Here is a 20189-nt window from a genome sequence, read left to right as displayed (position 1 = left end):
AAGGGTTGGGCCAGGGGGTGGATTAGGTGGTTTGCCCACCCCTTAGGTGAGTTGCGTGCCTGGGCATAAGCAGGACCTGGCCTTTGCTCCAGGTTCTTCAAAAGTGGCAGTGGGGTTTTTGGTCTTTTTTGTATCTTTAGCCCAGAATGTGCCCTAACTGCTGCAAGCAGGCAGTTATTTTTAATCCCATATAGTTTCTTTGTATTCCGTTGCTGAAGGAGAGCTGGATCCACCTGGAATTCATATTCTGAGACACCAAAGGAATCCAATTCTCAGTCTGACCCCGGGACGCCCTTCAGGACTTGGGTGGAGCATGAGGGCAAGTGTGAAGCATTTGCTTGAGGGGTTCAACTTGTCTTTTCTCCTCATAAGAAGACTTTGTGGTCCTGTTGTTCGGATTTCCTTTTTCTTGAGGAGACAGACCAAAAAAAATGCCTGGCTATCTTTATGTGTTCATTCATGAGAGGGTTAAGACTTGTCCTGCAAAAACTGACCTGTTTCCAAAGTGAACAAAGTGACCAAAATTTAGGAACTTATCTTGAAAAACAAATTAGAAATTTAGTTTCTATACTATACTCAGCATGTAGAAATTATAATATAAAAATTCCCTTTCTAAACATAGGGTTGCTGGAATTGGACAGGGAAGGTTTCATTTCTGTACTCATCTAAATAACGGCTCTCATGTCCAACTTCTATTTATCTTCATCTAGACTTTTCCCCATCCCTTTGGGCTTCATCCCTTTGGGCTTAACAAACTCATTCTTGTTACCTCTCACATAATCATTTTTGCATTTTGGTCCTGTTGTTGTTTGACTGCTTTTTTTAACCATATTTCCAAGCCAATGTTTTATTTTCAACATAAACCAAGGAAGGGAAGGAGAAAAATAAATTAGTACCAAGAGGAACATGGGAAGCCAAGGAAGTTTTAGGGAACCTGGACTTCCACAGAAAAAAAAGAAAGACGGTATGTGATTTCTGTTTTATAAAAATCTATATTTCTGCATTACTGTATTAGTTTCCCACTGCTGTTGGACCAAAGAACTACAAACTAGAATACTTAAAATAACAGAAATGTATTCTATCGTAGTTTTGGAGGCGAGAGATCCAAAATCAAGTTGTCAGCTGGGCCATTCACCCTCTAAAACTCTGGGTAAGATCATTCCTTGCCTCTTCCAGCTTCTGGTGGAGGCCACCAGTCCTTGGCATCCTTTGCCTTGAGCTCCACTACCCCGATCTCTGCCTCTGATCACACGGCCTTCTCCCTCTGGGTCTGCCTCCGCATCCTCTTCCTTCTTTTATTATTATTATTTTTAATTGGAGGAGAGTTGCTTTACGATGTTGCGCTGGTTTCCGCTGTACTGCAGTGTGAATCAGCTGCCACGCACACATACACCCCCTCCCTCCTGAGCCTCGCTCCCCGCCCAGGTCATCACGGAGCGCTGAGCGGAGCTCCCTGGGCCGAACGGCTGCTTTCTGCTCAGCGGTCTATTTCACACACGGTCGTGGTATAGTCAATGCGACTCTCAGTTCAAGCCACTCTCTCCTTCTCCAGCTTTATCCACAAGTCCATGCTCCAATCTGGGTCTCTATTCCTGCTCCGCAGATGGGTGCATCAGTACCATTTTTCTAGATGCCATTTATATGTGTTAATATGTGATATTTGTTTTTCTCTTTTTGACTTACTTCACTCTGTATAACAGGCTCTAGGTTGCAACCTACTTCACTATGACCTCATCTTAATGATCTCTACAATGACTGTTTCCAAATGAGTTATATTCTGAGGTACTGGAAGTTAGGACTTCAATATATCCTTTGGGAAGGAGGGGAGGACACAATTCAGTCCATCATGATTACTAATAGTGATGGTAATATGCTCTACATACCGATCTCACTTAACCTATTAATAACTATCATTCTCCCTTATTTGAAGAGTGAGAATCTTTCACTACAAGTCCCTTGCCCCACATTACAGAGCTGATAAAGGTGGAGTCAAGATTTAAATAAAAACTCTAGAGACTGACTCTTTACTATCAAATTTTGTCAAAGGATGTGGTTTATACCATCAATAACCCTTTTGTATTAGCTGGGTTTAATTGTTAATAGGCGGAACTGTAAGAATGATACATTAGATGGGAACACAGGGTGATCTTTAAATACCAATATCCGTTTTGTCGGAGAACAGTCAACACCCTTTAGTCCTCAGACTCTAGGGTTTTAGATCTCACAGTTGAAACAGCTCTTGTGCCCGTGATATAACCTGAAACAAAAGATTTTGAAGATGTCAGATTACTCAACTAGTGCATATGTACCCTTGAGCTTTAAAATGTTCACCTACACTTTTTACAAGCCAAGAAAAAAAATTTGCTAAAAAATTTAAAATACTATACCTGAATAGCTAATGAGAACTTCCTATATAGCACAGGAAGAGAAGGGTACAATCTGTTTGCAGGATATATATTAAGTTAAATTAAAAATGCATTCTAATATATAGCAGGTGCCAACAAACACTGTTTGATTCCACTTACATGGGGTACCTGTGTGTGTGTTAGTTGTTCGTTCATGTCCAACTCTGTGACCTCATGGACTGTAGCACTCCAGACTACTCTGTCTGTGGGATTCTCCAGGCAAGAATACTGGAGTGGGTTGCCATGCCTTTCTCCAGGGTATCTTCCTAACCCAGGAATCAAACCCCAGTCTCCTGCATCTCAGGCAGATTCTTTACCATCTGAACCACCAGGGAAGCCCATTATGCACTAGGCATGGATCAAAAGACTGAGTGTACAGCAATGAAGTTATATTATATTTAAACTTATACCTGAGTTGTATTTGACCCCACTTTCCCTTTTTCTCCATCTTAGCTTATAGTCAGGAAGTGAGGACAAGTATTGAACAAATAATCAATTATTGGGAAGAATAGGATACTTTGGTCACTTTGAGCAGAAGACTAACTTAATTTCACAAAAATTTTATTGGAGTAGAGTTGCTTTTCAATGTTGTATTAGTTTCTGCTGTACAACAAAGTTAATCCAATATATGTATACAAGCATCCCCTCTGTCTTTGAATTTCCTTTCCATTTAGGTCACCACAAAGCATTGATTAGAGTTCCCTGTAAGTTCTCATTTATAAGAAACACTAACTTAATCCTGAGAATGGAAGAGATCTCCTTTCAGGAGTGACCTCCAGGTGGTAACTGAGATGAGTAGGAATTTTCCGGATAGAAAGGAAAGAACAACTCTTGAAACAAAACAGAGTGAAAGAGATGATTAAAGGTTTTTTTGAAGAAGGGTCTGATCCTAAAGGCAAGGGGAAGCCAGGTACTAAACCAGGATCCTGTCTAACACATTCTATTTGTGCTATTAGATTTAATCCCAATGACCACAAGGTAAATATTATTACCACACTTTTCTTAAACGGAGATTAAGGTTTTTTAGGTGGAATTAGCAAATGCTTAAAGTATCATAGGCTAAAATATGGAGCCATAAAATTCTGGCTTCATATTTTCTAAATAACTTAATCACAAAAATCCTTTTTTTTAAAAACATCTAGAAATTTCCCATTAGAATGTGATAACAGTTTTTCTTTTCAGAAGTTTATAATTTTTTAATGAGAAGGAGAAGAAAACTGAGATCCATGTACCCAAGTAGAATAGAAATTCTCTTTCTGTAATTTCAAAATATTCCAAGTCGACAATGAAAAGAGTAGGGCAATCTGTGCTTGAAATTCTTCGTAGATTTTGAGTGATCATTGTAAAGGACTGCTGGAAATTCTTTTTTCACGTGTCTGATGCATACAGCAGGAGATACGGCTGAATCGGTCAGATGCACAATCCTCAAAACCTTCACCTGACACTTAGCCCCGCCGTGGAGGCTGCTTCAGTGCAAAGAGAAACAAGTGCTCCTTACTCTCCAGTAGGATTTAGTTCCAAAGCACTTTCACACATCTGTTACCTACTTAGTCTCACAACCTCCTTTTCAGTCATTTCACCATTTCAGGATACCGTTAGTGCCATTCTGTGGATGAGAAAACAGAGACACAAGACTGCACAGGATAATGAAAACCCGCAGTTTAGCACAGAGGATTCTACTGTGTGGTGGCCTAAACGGGAAGGGAATCCCCAAAAGAGGGGACATATGTACACACACAGCTGATTCACTTTGCTGGGCCGCAGAAACTAACACAACATTGTAAAGCAACTATACTCTAAAATAAAATTTTTTAAACCAACTTATACTTCAATAAAAAATAAAAAAAATAAAAATGCTGTACAGGATTTTCCCAAGATCAACAAGCTACAATGGATTTAAGAGAGAGACAGATCTCAGAACCCTGACCTCTGACCTTTCCACTGGGGTTTCTTAGTCTCAGCATTATTGAAATACCAGGCTGATGAATGTTTGTCCTGGGTATTACAGAATGTTCCGCAGCATCCCTGATTTCTACCCACTAAATGCACCAGTAGCAACCCCTTGCACTGGCTTACTCGCTTGATCGTGTCCGACTCTTTGTGACCCCATGGACCCCACCGAGCTCCTCTGTCCATGGGATTCTCCAGGCAAGAATACTGGAGTGGGTTGCCATGCCCCCCTCCCAGGGATCTTCCCCACCCAGGGATCGAACCCAGGAATACTGGAGTGGGTAGCCTATCCCTTCTCCAGGGGATCTTCCCGACCCAGGAATTAAACCGGGGTCTCCTGCACTGCAGGCAGATTCTTTACCAGCTTTGCTACCAGGGAAGCCCAGCAACCCCCACCTCCAACCAAAAATATCTCCAGACGTAGAAAGAATGTCCCTCGGAGGACAAAAACCACACCTTAGTTCAGAATCACTACACTCAATGAGTCTGCCTGCACTGAATCCCTCCAAGAATGTATATTATATCCTGACGTTATGGTGAGACAAGTATTTTTTATGGTCTCCTTATTTATATACACATTTTTATCAGGCAACTTTTCTTTCCATGTAAAAATTAATATTGCAAAATTAATATATGTCTTTGAAGAAAATTTGGAAAAGGAAATTCATAAACACTCCTTAGAGATAGTCACAGTTAAAAGCTTGATGCACTTCTTAGGAGTTAATGCATATTAATTTTTATATTTTTAATAAAATTAGCAATATTTAATTACAATACTTTATAAGTAGCATTTTCTAATCTTTTAAATATCTTCAAATAACTTTAAAGACTATCTAGCATTCCATTAAATAAATACATTGCATATATAAATATATCACATCTTACTTTAAAATTCTCCAAGTTCCTTACAAATAACTGTTGTGAACACATTTGTATTGAAATCTTGAAAGACATCTCTCCAGTTATTTCTTTAATGTAAATTCTCAAAGTTGAGTTACCAAGTAAAAGGGAATAGCTGGTTTATTGTCATAATATCAAATTGAATCACACTTCCAACAGAGAGAAAAAAAGTACTCCTTACCCCAAACTTCTGCCAACATTCAGTTGTTTGTTCTCACTTTCAGCAACATTAACATTGGACATTTTTAATTACATTATTATTTAATTTGTCTATTTTGAATTTTGAGATCAAAGATTTTTTTTAATTCCTTTTTTGCTCATTTTGTAAAGTGCCTGTAGTTCATGTTCTTTGTCATTTTCTCCTATTGAATTATTCATCTTTTTCCTTCAAGATTTGCAAATACTCTTCAGAATTAAAAAACTGCAGTTGTTCATCAAAGATAATGTAATTCTTTTCTTCAAATTTCATTTCTTTTAATTGTTGATGATGTCTTTTGATTTTAATTCAGGACATAATTTTTTTTTTAATTTCGTTTTGAGTTGCATTACACCTGAAAATTGATTTGAGGGAACTGGCAATGGTATAAGAATGAGCTTTCCCATCTATAAGTACTTGTTCTTTTCTTTTTTTTTTTTTTTTAACTGTCCTTCAGTAAAGCTGTCTTCTTCATAAAGGACCGTGTATGTTAGTTGCTCAGTTGTGTCCGACTCTTTGAAACCTCATGGACCCATCAGACCCCTCTGTCCATGGACTTCTTCAGACAGAAATACTAGAGTGGGTTGCCATTCCCTTCTCCAGGGGATCTTCCCAATCCAGAGATCGAACATAGGTCTGCTGAATTCCAGGGAGATTCTTTACCATCTGAACCACCAGGGAATCCTAATTCCTAGCTTTAAAATATTTTTAAGAATAGGATTTATTTTTCATTGATCTTGAGAACTGGTATTTTTTTTTTTTAATGTTCTCTCTCCTTTATAAGATTCTTTAATTCTAAAAAATACCGAGTCCTCTGCACATGGTGGGTATTTTTAAAATGATAACTGATGTGCAGTTGTTCTTTAAATCTCAAGGCTTTTAAAATTACATTAGTTGTTGATCTGTGGGTGGCATTTTAAGAAATTGTTCCAATTCACATTCTTTCCTTTCTGCATTTTGCCACCCAGGTGGCTCAGCAGTAAAGAATCTGCCTGCAATGCAGGAAACGTGGGTACAATCCCTGGTTGGGAAGATCCCCTGGAGGAGGGCATGGCAACCCACTCCAGTATTCTTGCCTGGAGAATCCCATGGACAGAGGAGCCTGGCGGGCTACAGTCCGTGGGGTTGCCAAGAGTTGGACACTACTGGCGCGGCTGAGCACGCATGCGTAGGGCACTTAGATGACGTAATATGTGTCATCCTAATAAAAGCATAGTTAACAACAGGGCATATCGAAACATCAAGAAATCTCCTCTAACACAGTTTAACAAAGAAAAACAACAAAACAGGAATCAGAAAACAGTTTAAACATATATACTGGTCTAGAAACTAAACTTTATCATCTCCTTATTGTGCTTATTTAGATACTGATGGAAAACACTGAAATGAAATACTATAAAATGATACAGATACTTATGTCAAATTCAGATGAAATTGTCAAAATAACAGTATTTACTCCTTCTTAGGGGGAAGAGAATGAAAAAAAGCAGACGTTTTTGAGGAACTTTATGACTTGTGATTTTGCCAAGTAGAGATCTTTTGATTAGTAAATCTAAATCTTTTCTAATTAGCACATTTGACACTGCAAAAGAGTGTGGCCTAAAGGGATTTTTAAAACTTGAAAGCAGTTAGCCAGGCTAAATGTTCCTTTTGCAATCTTTATACTTTGAAAATGCTTACTGTTGGAATCCTTTTCTTTTTCATAAATAGTGCAAAGATAAGGTAGCTTCCACTCATTACCATGGTATGGTTTTTAGGGTATTTATTGCCTCCACGAGCAGGGACCTCCAAACAGACACAACTGAGCCAGCCTAGCATGGAGTAACTAGAATGTGAGAGACAGGAGATCAATGGGCCCAGTGGGAGGTTCCGAAGGTCTGCCTTTCCCTAAAAGTCCTTGGTCAAGGGCACAGGATGAACTACTTAATGCCTGCCAGAGAGCAGCTGCTGCAGGGCTAAGAGAAGAACAGACACACTTGACGTTGAAAAAGTTGAGTAATGCTGAGGAAGTTGAAGTTCCTTTCCAATCAGAGTCAAGAGATATGTTTAACATTACACAATGGCCCAGTTTGACCCCTGGGCGGAGAATGACTGCTCACTCCAGTATTTTTGCCTGGAGAATCCCATGTAGAGCTACAGTCCTCAGGCTCACAAAGAGTTGGACACAACTGAGCAACTAAACACACACACACAGAGTATTCTTTGGTATCCATTTGAAGCACCAGCAAATGAGTAAAAATCATGCCCTAGAATAAGTCCCACTTTCGATCTTCCCACCACGGGATAACAGAAAATCCTGGCAGGAGCTGCATCAGAGAGAGTCCCATCAGTTAACAAAGGCTTAGGAAATGTCTTGGGCTTTTCACAGATTAAGCCTGACAAAGTATAAAACCAAGCTGACCAGCCAATGATTGAAGTTGCTCCTAGAACAATGATCATCACTTTTTAGAGGAAGACAACAAAATCCAGTTCCATGTGCGATGTCCACAATGGAATTAAAATTGCTGTGATATGTAAAGACAGAGGAAAATGTAACCCACAGTCAAGAAAACAGAGTCAAAACAGAAATCAAACCTAACATGGCTCAGATGTTTGACTTAGCAGATAAATGTATTAAAGTAGCTATTATAAACACATTCAAAGACCTAAAAGAAAATACATTCAAACAAGTAAAGACAAATATGATCTTATGATCATCCCAGAAAGAACAACTTTATAAATGAAACATCTCTTCATGATAAAAACTCATCAAACTAAGAGCAAAAGAGAACTCTTCACACTGATAAAAATAACTCTCCAACAAACAAACAAAACACAAAACAAAACAAGAAATCCTACTGCTAACATAATTAACTACTAATAGATAAAACAGTTCTTGCTAACATCAAGAAAAGGCAGGCAAAGATACCCACTCTTGCCACTTCAATTCAGTTTTGTACTGGCATCCAAGCCATTGCAATAAGGCAAGAAAAAGAAATAAAAAATATACAGAATGGAAAATAATAAGCAAAATTGTATTTACTTGCAGATGACAAGGATGTCTGAAGAAAACCAGTAAATCTATCAAAAAACAAAAAACTAGAACTAGTAAATAAATGCAAGGCCAATGTACAAAAATCAGTTATATCTCTATGTGCTGAATACCATCAATTTGAAAGCAAGATTATCTTTCTAAAACCATATACAATGCATCAAAAACACAAAACACTTAGAAATAAGTGTTTCCACAAAAGACCAATAAGACCTCTACTGAAAGCTGGAATCAAGATTGCCAGGAGAAATATCAACAACCTTAGATATGTGGGTGACATCACCCTTATGGTAGAAAGCAAGGAGGAACTAAAGAGCCTCTTGATGACATGAATGAGGAGAGTGAAACAGCTGGCTTAAAACTCAATATTAAAAAGCTAAGATCATGGCATCTGGCCCATCACTTCATGGCAAATAGAAGGGGAAAAGCTGGAAGCAGTGACAGATTTCCTTTTCTTGGGCTCTAAAATCACTGTGGACGGTGACTGCAGTCAGGAAATTAGAAGACCACTGCTTCTTTGGCAGGAAAGCTATGACAAACCTAAACAATGTGTTAAAAATCGAAGACATCACTTTGCCGACAAAGGTTTGTACAGTTAAGGCTATGGTCTTTCCAGTAGTCACATATGGCTGTGAAAGCTGGACCATAAAGAAGGCAGAGGCACTGAAGAATTGATGCTTTTGAACTATGGTGCTGGAGAAGATTCTTGAGAGTCGCTGGGAAAGCAAAGAGATCAAACTGGTCAAACTTAAAGGAAATCAACCCTGAATACTGTTCAGAAGGACTGATGCTGAAACTGAAACTCCAATACTTTTTTGGCCACCTGATATGAAAAGCTGACTCATTGGAAAAGGCCCTGGTGCTGGGAAAGACTAAAGGAAGAAGAAGAGGGCAACAGAAGATGAGATGGTTGTATGATATCACTGATTCAATGGACACGAAGTTGGGAAAATTCCTGAAGACAGTGAGGGACAGGAAAGCCCTGGCATCCTGCATTCCATGGGGTCACAAAGAGTCGGACACAACTTGGCGACTAAATAACAACAACCAAATTTAAACCCACCTAAGTAAATGAAAAGATACCAGTTTTACTCATAGTGATCTAATAGTCAAAGCAATCTAAATCACAGTCTCATCAGTCTATTTTGTAGACATTAACAAGTTGATCCTAAAATTCGTACAAAAATGGTAAGGACCCAGAAATATAAAACATTATTTAAAATATAGTTGGAGGACTTATACTACTCAACTTTACAACTTATAAATTAACAGTGATCAAAAGAGTGTAGTACAGGCATAAACAACAGATAAATAGATTAATCAAACAGAATATAGAGCCCCGAATGGGCCCACAATTACACAGCCTTATTGCACTGGCTTGGTGCCAGTATAAAGCTGAACTGAAATATATATCCCATATATATATATTTCATATATATATATTCCATGTATATATTCCATATATATACATACATATATATATATATATATATATATATATATATATATGGGGGGAAAGTACTGAAATTCCACATGCGTGCTTGCTAAGTTGCTTCATTCATGTCCGACTCTTTGAATTATACCCCACTAGGCTCCTCTGTCCATGGGATTCTCAAGGCAAGAATAGTGGAGTGGGTTGCCCTGCCCTCCATCAAGAGATCTTCCTGACCCAGGGATTGAACCTGCATCTCTTGCATCTCCTACAGGCAGGTGGGTTCTTTACTACTAGTGCCACCTGCAAAGCCCAATTAAATTCTAACCTTACCTCAAACTGTACACCAAAATATTTTAGACATCACAGATCCAAATAAAAATCTAAATGTATATGCTTCCAGAAGAACACACAGGAGAATATTGGGACTTGGGATCTGGCAAGGGTTTAGACTGAACACAAAAACCAGTAACTATAAAAGAAAAAAAACTGATAAACCAGACATCAAAATTTTTAAAAACAGCTTATTAAATAATACCATTAAGGAAATAACAGATAAGCCCAAAACTAGGAGAAGATATTTATAAAATAAATCTCCAACAATGTACTGGTACCCAGAGAATATACTGAATTTATACAACCAATAACAAAATGACAACCAAAATTTTTTTCAAATAGCGAAAACTTGAATAGACACTTCACAAAGAAGAGCATGTGAAAAGGAGCTCAATAGCATTAGTCACCAAGAAAATGTAAGTTAAAACCTCAATTACATACCACTACAGAGTCACTGAAATGGCTAAAATTAGAGACTGAAAATACCAAATGTTGGCAAGGATGTAGTGCAATCTCAAATTCCACACATTGTTGGTGGGAGTGTACAGTGTTAAAACTGTTTTGGAAAATAGGTCTGGTTGTTTATCACATAACCAAAAATACACATATTCCAGTAATTTTACTCATAGGTATTTATTTACGAGATATGAAAGCATATTTCACAAAAAGGTTTGCACAGAAATGCTTATGGTTTTACTCACGTACCAAGAATTGAAAACAGCACAATATCCATCAATTGGAGAAGGGATTAACAAACTAGTATGTTCATACAATGAAATAACACCAGCAATTTAGAAATACATATGTCTGTAACAACATGGATAAAACTCTAAAACATCATGCTGATTGAAAGAAATCTTCCCCCAAAGGAGTATATACTGCTCCCTTGTATTTGTATAAAGTTCTAAAATAAGCTAAACTAACCTATCACTTAAAAAAAAAAATCAGAATAGCAGTTGCCTCTAAGGTTATGGGAGCAGGGATTGGCTTGGAAGGAGCATAAGGCAACACAGGTGTTACACATTTGTCAAAAGGTATCCAACTGTACAGTTAAGATTTGTATATTTCACTGAAAGTAGATTTTAGTTACAGAAAATATAGACAGTAATTGAATTCCAGTTAATGATATACAGGCTGAAATGTTTAGGGTGAAGTATACTAATGTCTGCAACTTAGAAATACATCAAAAAGTAAGATAAAATAGAAGAGTAGATGGATATAAATGTGATAAAGGAAACATAGCAAAATGTTAGCTATAGCAACTATGTAGTGAGTACTTGGGAGTAATGTAGCTTTATTTCAATTTTTCCTTCTAAAATTTTTCATATTAAAATATGAATTTAGCAAAGTTGTAGGACACTAGATCAATATAAAAACCAACTGTATCTCTGTACATAAGCAGTAAAACAACTGGAAATATTTTTATAATGGCATAAAAACTTAAAATACCTAATAAATTTAATGAGAGGTATATAAATTTATATACTGTGGAGAAAAATATTGATGAGAGAATTTTTAAAGATGTAGATGAATGGAGAAATATACCACAATCATGAATTAAAAGACAATATTATTAAGATATCAGTTCTCCCCATATTGATTTATAGGTTCAATGAATTCCCAGTCCAAAGTCCGGCAGGCTTTTATTTTTTTTAATTAACAAGATGATCCCAAGACTTAAATGGAACTGCTGCTGCTGCTAAGTCACTTCAGTCGTGCCCGACTCTGTGCGACCCCATAGACGGCAACCCACCAGGCTAGGTGGTTCCATTCTTCCAATCTTGTTTTGGCTACTTTAGGCTCTGTGAAATGGAACTGCACAGAGCCTAAAATAGCCAAAACAAAATTGGAAGAATGGAACCACCTGATTTCAATATTTATTATAAATAGTCTAATCAAGGCAGAGAGGTAATAGCATAAGCATAGACTAATAGATTGATGGAACAGAGCAGAAAATCCAGAAATAGATCCACATACACATGCTCAGTTGAATTTTGACAAAGGTGCCAACATAATTCAATGGGGAAATGATGACCCTGTCAACAAAGGGTGATGAAACAACTGGATATTTCTATTTTAAAAAATAAACCTTAACATCATCACATATACAAAATTTAATGTGATATGAATAATAGACTTAAAGGTAAAAGCTAACCTATAAAACTTCTAAAAGAAAACTTCTAGGAAAAAAATCTTCATGACTGTAGTAGGCAAAGACATGTTCTTAGAACACAAAAGGTGATAATTTTTGTTATTTCAACTTACAAGTTGGACTTTATATAAATTTAGACCTTATGCTCTTCAAAAGACATCAGTGAGAAAATAAATTAAAAAATAAGCCACATGCTGGAAGAAATATTTGCAACACATATATTTAAAAAAGAGCTTCTATTTAACATAAAGCATTGCTACAACTCAGTGTCAGAAGAAAGTCCATTTTTAAAAGGCAAAAGAATTTAACAAAGACTGCAAAAATGATACATGAATGGCTAATAAAAACATGAAAGATGTGCATCACTCCGTAAAATGCAAATTAAAACAATGAGATAGCATACCACACTCATTAGAACAGCTTAAAGTTAAAAAGTCGACCACACCAAATGTTGGTCAGAACTCACGGAGAATACAAAATGGGAGGATCACGTTGGAAAACAGTGTGGTAGTTTCTTACAAAGTCAGACATAGACTCAGTATGTGACCCAGAAAAAAAACGCCCATAAAATCTATTACATTAATGTATAGGACTTTTTCCATAATAACCAGATACTGGGATCAACTCACACTGTTTTTCAAAGGTGAATGAATAAGTAAACTCTGGCATATTCATACAATAGACTACTAACCAGCAATTAAAAGGAACAAACTAACAATACACTCAACAATATGGAAGAATCTCAGCAAAGTTATGCTAAGAGAAACAAGTGAAGGTCACTCCGTGGTGTCTGACTCTTTGCGACCCCAAGGACTATACTGTCCATGGAATTCTCCAGGCCAGAATACTGGAGTGGGTAGTTTTTTCCTTCTCCAGGGGATCTCCCAACCCAGGGATCTACAGGGGATCTACCCAACCCAGGAATTGAACCCACGTCTCCTGCATTGCAGGCAGATTCTTTACCAGCTGAGCCACAAGGGAAGCCCAGACATAAACCAGACATAAAATAGCGCTTTCTAATTACATGAAGTCATGGAACCAGCTAAATTAATCTACAGTGATAGATTACACTGTTTATTTGCTGTGTGGGGAGTGGAGCAGAGAGACCGGCCTCAAAGAAGCAAAAGTGAATTTTCTGAGATGATTTGATCGGGTTGGTGGTTATATGAATATATACTTAAAATTTATCAAACTATATACATCATACTTACAATGCTTCATTGTATAAAAACAACACCTCAAAAAAGATTCAAAAAATTATTTTGCTGAAGATAAAATGACTATCATTGGAAAAAGTATTTACTGATGCATAAATAAGTAAAAAAATTTAAATAAACACCAACAGCAACTAAAACTAATTTGGAGGGCCATTTTTCTCGGTGATATTTAGGGAGCATTTACTGGTTTTGCAACCATTTTTCTTTTGATATGTGTGTTTGGCTGAACTATGTAAAGCTTAAAAGCTTATTAATGCTAAAGTCACATCTTAACCTCTTCCACGCATTAAAACTGTCAATCAACTTTTATAACATGAATGAGGTACTTTACCTTAAATCTGTCAAGATAATTGCTAAGATTAAGCTAAATGGAAAGGAAAATAAAAGTAAAATGTGAGAAGTTATTTTTAAATTAAGAGCAGTTTCTACAAGGAGTTAAAAGCAGCGTGGCGATATGATACATTGGTTTTTCTATATCTTTCCATCTTGGCAAATGCTAGGGAAGCTTAACTTTCACGAATATGCTCAAGGACCTAACGCATCAGTTGTGCCTTCAACAGCAAGGAACAGGAAACCCTGCTTCTGCTGACTTAAACAAGAACGTGCTTATATTATCTCAAGTAACAAGAAGTTCTCCAGACATTGTTCATTCCTTGGCTCAATATCTTCTTTCCATCGGGCATCTGTCCTCAGAACAGCACCCGACAAAACTCTGAGATCATGAGTGTGTCACTGTGACCCCATCCAGGGGAGAAGCTCCCATTTCTTTCTGTCTCCTTTACGTCAAGCATTCGTTCCCATCACACTTCTCACGTTTCTCAAGCCAGACTCTCCTCATTTGCCCACATCTATATAACTCATTCACAGGAGAAATGAGAACAACATAGTGGACCTAAACCAGCTCTTGTTAGCAGGTGGCCAAGAAAAGTGTAGAGATCCGAAGTAAGCTGGTTCTCTTGGGAAGGAGGAAGGACCAGGAGGGAAGGGAAGTTCAGCAGAAAGCCAAAAGTGCGTGCAACACCAGGCAAAAAAGAAACTCTCTCCCTAAGTTCTATTAAGTTTTTGTGTTACCTTCACATGAATACCTGTCTCTAGGGGCCTTTTCTACCAGGAAAGGCAAATCAAACTGAAAAACTCCAGCCGCCAAAGCCAGTCTTTGAAATCCTCTGCCCCGTTTAAGGGGCTCAAGAACATTTGCTGACTTTTCAGCACAGAGGAAATTAAAGCAATTCTCACTCCTTATGTGGCTATTTACTGCTCTCTACATCACTAACCCGTATTTATTTCTTGGTTTGCAGCACAGTGATTGTAGAGCAAGTGCCAGGCAGCAAATAACTGCCTCATCGCTGAAATTGGTCGTGATTTTACTCTCCGCGGAGCATATTACATGACCGTTCAATGCTGGTAAATGGCCATGGGCTTTTCCTCCACTTCTAATTGCCTTGATGTGTAGGATGGGGGATGGGCGGCTATTTCCATCTCACAGTCAACTTTACATGATAGCGTAAGATACTAAACTTCGTAGCATTTTCTCTACGTAATAATCACTGCTAAGCCAATGTCCAAATAGTCTTTATCTAGCAGGATGTGTTGTACTTTGACTTATTACTTTTCCATGAGCCAAAATGCCTTCCACCAATACGACGTCACTTTTGCAAACACAGAAAGCAAACTTGTAAAATTCCCACCCTCAGATGAAGTTGCATCACACACTGTGAATGAATGTTGGCAGTAGATTGCAGTTTGAATTAATATGCAAGTTAGTCCACTCCATCTCATTTTTACCCTTGAAAGCAGTATTACCTACTCCATTATTATCAACATCCCAGCCTAAATATTTCTTAACCAAACTTAGCACAACTCTTAGCTTCAGACCATTAAAATACCTTTCTCTCTGTGGTTGAGCAATTATGATGGTAAAATCATATCAGTTTTCTCAGCTATAAACTGTGAATGTAGCTAAGAGGGAGAGGACATCCCCAGTGGTTCAATGGAAAAGAACCCGCCTGCCAATGCAGGAGCCGCAGGAGACACAAATTCAATCCCTGAGTCGGGAAGATCCCCTGGAGGAGGACATAGCAACCCATTCCAGTCTTCTTGTCTGGAGAATCCCATGGACAGAGGAGCCTGGTGGACTACAGTCCATATGATCGCAAAGAGTCAGACATGACTGAAGTGACCCCGCACACACACTCACACACGCACACACGCGTGTAGCTAAGGGAAGACAATGTAATCCGTTCCCAGTAACTCAGGACATGGACTAAGAAAGCTTGCAAAGAACTTGTTCTCAAACATGGCTGCATTAGAACGATCTGGGTAGCTTTAAAGAGTTCTGATGTCAGGGCACCAGCCTCTAGTAATTTAGGTTTAGCTGGTCTGGAATGCACCCTGGGCATGGAGCTGTTTGTTTGTTTGTTTGCTTTTTGACTTCCCAGATAATTCTAATGTGCCTCTAGGGTTGAAAAATCATGTGTTTCAACAGTGGTTCTCAAAGTGTGTTCCCTGGACCAGGAGCATCAGTATTACTTAGGAGCACATCAGAGATTCAGACTCTCGGGCTTTGCTCCAGACCTACTGAATCAGAAGCTCTTTACAGGGATCACTGACTTCAGTGGGACCCCTGGAATGGACCCTAACCCTGTAGGAAGAGTGTCCTTAGAACAAGAGGAGGTTAGGACACAGACACACACAGAGGAAAGATCATGTGAGGACAAGATGGGGAGAAGGGAGAAGACGGCCGTCTACAGACCAAGGAGGGAGGCCTCACTAGAAACCGACCCTGCTGACATCTTGATCATCCAGCCTCCTGAACCACGAGGAAGTAAGTCTTTGTGGTTTCAGCCACCTCGTCTGTGGTCCTCTGTTACGGCGGCCCTAGAAGACTAACACGTATTAGAGCCTCACACTAGTTTCCTGGTCTATGATCCAGCTCCTGGCCCTGTTCGCAGCATTCCCTTCAACTCCATGACAAACTCCTTAGGGAGGAGGAGGAAGCAGTGGCTTGCATCTTTACTGCCTTGAAATGAAAGACTTGAGAGTCAGCGGTTCCTACAAAATTCCTAAGAGAGGAAGGCTGATGGTGAGCGTACACGGGGAATATTTTCACATGTGTTACGCGGCTCTCTTCTACATTTCTACTTTCTAAATAAGGCACCAACCTCAGGGTTCTCCAATGCTGCATGCAACTTTCTGCACAAACTGGGACTTGGGCCTTATTGTAGCCGACAGATGCTGTTTGAATGTCGTCTACCATACGCAAATCCATGTGCTGGAACTGGCGGGTCAGAGAGAACTGTTTGCCAATATGTATGTTGTTGTTGTTTAGTTGCTAGATTGTGTCTGACTCTTTTGTGACCCCCATCGACTGTAGGCCGCCAGGCTCCTCTGTTCATGGAATTTCCCAAGCAAGATCACTGGAATGGGTTGCCATTTTCTTCTCCAGGGGATCTTCCCAACCTGGGATCAAACCTGCATCTCCTAAATTGGCATGTGGTTTCTTTTACCACTGAGTCACCTGCCATTATGCATATGAATGTGTAAATCTACATATAATCTCCTCTCTTGGAGAGATAAATAGATATATACATTGAAACACGACTTTAAGGCTAGAGAAAATAGGAAAACTTCCTAATGAATGAAACAGTCATAGTTATCAAACAGTATGGTTAAGAAAGCAGCTCCAGTTTGAAAGTGACATTTTCAACGGGTTAACTTTGGACAAGTGGATAGAAAATGAGATTGTAAGAAAACTCTGGGGGTATTTCTTTTCTGTACTATGTTAAACATGTTAAAGAAGAGATTAAGGAGAAAGCATTTTGTCCCCCCATCTGTAATTATAGTCACATGATGGTGTCATTTGTGCCTCATAAGGTAAAGAACATGGAATATATATATTTGGGGGCTGTACCAGGTCTTAACTGCAGCACATGCGATCTTGAATCACAGCATGCAAACTCTTAGTTACAGCACGTGAACTCTCTGTTGAGGCATGTGGGATCTAGTTCCCTGACCAGGGACCGAAGCCAGGGTCGCTGCATTGGGAGGGTGAAGCTTGAGCCACTGGACCACCAAGAAGTCCCAAGAAAATGGATATTTTAAGCGTTGGACATGCGAGCAATGAACAAGCTTTCCCTTGATTCGTGTTCTCTGCGCTCTCTCCCCTGCCTAGTGAAATCCTTCTAGTTCTTAAAGCCTCACGCCACTATTCTCTCCTCTTTAAGTCATCTCCTCCTCCTCTAAGGAAACTTCCTTGCTCCTTTTCTATATTTTCGAAGTCTTTTGCACGTAAGTATACAACTTTTTGGACTTCCCTGGTGGCTGGTAAAAAACTGTCTGCAATGCAGGAGACCCACGTTCAATTCCTGGGCCAGGGAGATCCCCAAGAGAAGGGAATGGCTACCCACTCCAGTATTTCTGCTTGGAGAATTCCATCGATAGACGAGCCTGGGGGCGGGGTACAGTCCATGGTGTCACAAAGAGTCAGACACGGAACAACTAACACAACGCACATATAACTGTTTACATTATGTTTAGGTAACTGTATGTGTCTATCTCCTTGTCCTAGTTTATTAGGTTTTTGAGGACAAGCACTGCTTTCTTGACCTATATGCTTATTTAGTATCTCTGCATTTGGCTCAAACCAGGTATCAAAAAATAAAAAAAAAAAAGGTCATTAGCCAAGATGTGGAAGCAACTTAAATGTCCCCCCATGGATGAATGAGTAAAGAAGATGTCTGATATTTATACAATGGAATATTACTCAATCCTAAAAAAGAATGAAATAATACCTTTTGCAACAAATGGATGGACCTAGAGATTATCCCACGAAGTGAAGTAAATCGGAAAAAGAAAGACAAATATCTTACGATATCACCTATATGTGGAATAAAAACAATGATACAAATGAACTTATTTTCAAAATAGAAATGGACTCACAGACATAGAGAACAAATGAAGGAGAAAAGGAAGGGGGATAAATTAGGAAATGGAGATTAACGTGTACAGACGACTAAATATAAAATATCCAAAGAGGACCTACTGCATAGCACAGGGACCTCTACTCAATATTTTGTAATAAACTATAAGGGAGAAGAATCTCACACACACATATATATATACACACATACATATACACATACACACACACACACACACATATATACATATACATATATATAACTGAATCACTTTGCTGTACACCTAAAACTAACACAACATTATAAATCAACTATTCTTCAATAAAAAGTAAAACTTAATAGTGTTGAATTTGATCAAATTGAAATGGACCCCATTTAAATAGATGTGGTTTAGAGTTGGAGGATTAAAAAAAAATGAGACTTCAGCAGCTTTTCAACTAATGCAAAATACAATATCCTAACACAAAGGATTGGGCTTCCCTTGCGGCTCAGCTGGTAAAGAATCCGCCTGCAATGCGGGAGACCTGGGTTCAATCCCTGGGTTGGGAAGATCCCCTGGAGAAGGGAACAGCTACCCACTCCAGTGTTCTGACTTGGAGCATGCTCCCAGTGTGGCAGGCCTGGGTTTGATCACTGGTCAGGGAACTAGACCTCCCATGCTGCAACTGAGTTCACGTGCTGCAACTAAAGATCTCACAACCCACAATGAAAACTGAAGCTCCCAATCATCACAACTAACCCTCTGCAGAGCCTATATATACATATGCACATATATATATATATATATATATATATATATATTGTTTTTTTTTTTTTTTAAGGAGGACTTCCGAGGTGGTGGCGCGGCTGAGAACCTATCTGACAGAGCAGGGGACACAGATTTGACCCCTGGTCCAAGAAGACTGCTCCACATGCCGTGGAGCAACTAAGGCCGTGTGCCACAGCTGCTGAGCCCAAGCTCTAGAGCCTGTTCTCCACAAGGAGAGAAGCCACCGCGATGAGAAGTCCAAGCATTGGAATTAGAGAACGCCTGAGCACAGCAGCGAAGATCCAGCACAGCCACAAATAAATAAGTAAATAAATTATTTTTTAAATTAAAAAAAATAAAGCATCATATCTGAAAAAAAAAAAAAAAAGCCTGTATGTCACAAGGACATGTTTCTACGCAAGGAAAGAGTTAATAATTTCAAGTTGTTACCAATAGATAACAAAGAAAAATTTCCACCAGGACAGACAAAAGTGATGGCCTAGGGGGTGGTAAGTAGTTACTTACTGTATTTATTATCCAGAGAAGAATACAGATTATATATTTCATGGGCCAGATGGGAATAGTTATTTAATCCACAGTAATGACGACTCTAAATGGTTCTATTGAATTTCTACTTGAAAGTATACTTCAGAAGAGTTGCAGGCTATGAGGGAATAAAGCAAGAAACAAATGCAATAGTTAAAGGATATTTTTGCTAAGGCTTAATTAAACTTGAGATTTTCTATCATTCTGTGTATAATCTTCAAACGATTTTTTTTTCCTGAAAAAAGAACCAGAAAAGGTGCTAAGAAATTAGCCTTAGAGCTATGTAGATTTTGAAGGGCCCTTAAGGAAGAAAAAAAAAAAATGCAAGGAAATATGCTTGCTTCAGATTTCAGTCTG

At 38.6% G+C, this 20189-nt stretch overlaps 1 long non-coding RNA gene across 1 annotated transcript; it reads left to right on the top strand.

Moving 5' to 3' along the window:
* The first annotated feature begins 918 nt into the window (after positions 1–918).
* LOC122684635 lies at positions 919–19596 on the top strand. The gene is made up of 3 exons (XR_006338111.1): positions 919–964; positions 1088–1150; positions 19360–19596. It is a non-coding gene; the product is annotated as an uncharacterized LOC122684635 (long non-coding RNA).
* The last annotated feature ends 593 nt before the right edge of the window (positions 19597–20189 follow it).

Source organism: Cervus elaphus, chromosome 27 (assembly GCF_910594005.1).
Source record: "Cervus elaphus chromosome 27, mCerEla1.1, whole genome shotgun sequence".
Lineage (NCBI taxonomy): Eukaryota > Metazoa > Chordata > Mammalia > Artiodactyla > Cervidae > Cervus > Cervus elaphus.
This window is presented reverse-complemented; position numbering and strand designations above follow the sequence as displayed.